The 904-nt window shown below is 35.7% G+C and overlaps 1 protein-coding gene across 1 annotated transcript in view; it reads right to left on the bottom strand.

The window, feature by feature from the left end:
• Nucleotides 1-656: 656 nt before the first annotated feature.
• The window catches only part of LOC119584989 (rho GDP-dissociation inhibitor 2-like), a gene marked incomplete at its 5' end in the record, with an annotated part of 9,078 nt that continues 8,830 nt past the window's right edge, over nt 657-904 (bottom strand). Inside the window, 1 exon segment of the mRNA XM_037933597.1 lies at nt 657-904.

The following is a 904-nucleotide window of genomic DNA, read 5'->3' on the forward strand; positions in this document are numbered from 1 at the left end:
CTATCACTTAATCTTCCTCCCAACTACCTTTTTTTCTTTTTCCCAACTCCACCATCTCTCTTCATTTCCACTTTAACCTCTCCCTCACAGTTTCTCCTACCTGTTTTTTTTTCCAATCTCCTTCTAATTCCCGTCTTCCCATCCCCATCCTCAATTTCCTCCTGTCCCTTTCCCTTTTTAATCTGTTTTCCGTCTCTCTCGGGTACCTTCCTTACTCCACTGGTTCCAAATATGTCTTGATGGCATGGAACTCTCTTGGCATGTCAAAGATTCTTGAAGAACAGTACACTACAGACTGTTCACAAAGAATAAAACTCGTGCACTTTTGTAATGTAATTTGATTTGAAATCTGAGGGTTGCTCCTACAATTGCACACTGCATGCAGTGACTACCTCTTCAACTTTTCCGATTCTTTTGGCCCAAATTAATTTCCATATAACGATTTCTCTTATCAAACATCTCTGAAAGTACAAACTTTATACTGACTTCCAGTATGAAGGTTACTTTGTGCCTCTGGCAGTTTGCTTTTATACACATGAAAGTAAGTATGAGCATCAAATGGACATGTGAGAACATGTAAAACTGGTGTCGTTTATATATTTTTTACAATTTACATTTTTATACATTATACAAAGGCAAATATAGAAATCAAGAAGAAAAATTAAAAATGTTTATTGCCCCACAACATTCTTTTAGCAAATGGTACTGCAAGGTGGGTGTTACATAAATGATCTACCTGCAGATACTAGTTCAACCTACTGTCAATTCGTTCAATTAACAGTGTTTAGAGTAGATGGTTACACTTCCCATTTCATTGGTTTTGACCTATATTCATTGACAACTCATTGCAAAATAATTCAAGCCAATATACAATTTCTTCATTTTTATGTTCAGAACAATCTTT

Source organism: Penaeus monodon, chromosome 19 (genome assembly GCF_015228065.2).
Source record: "Penaeus monodon isolate SGIC_2016 chromosome 19, NSTDA_Pmon_1, whole genome shotgun sequence".
Taxonomy (NCBI): domain Eukaryota; kingdom Metazoa; phylum Arthropoda; class Malacostraca; order Decapoda; family Penaeidae; genus Penaeus; species Penaeus monodon.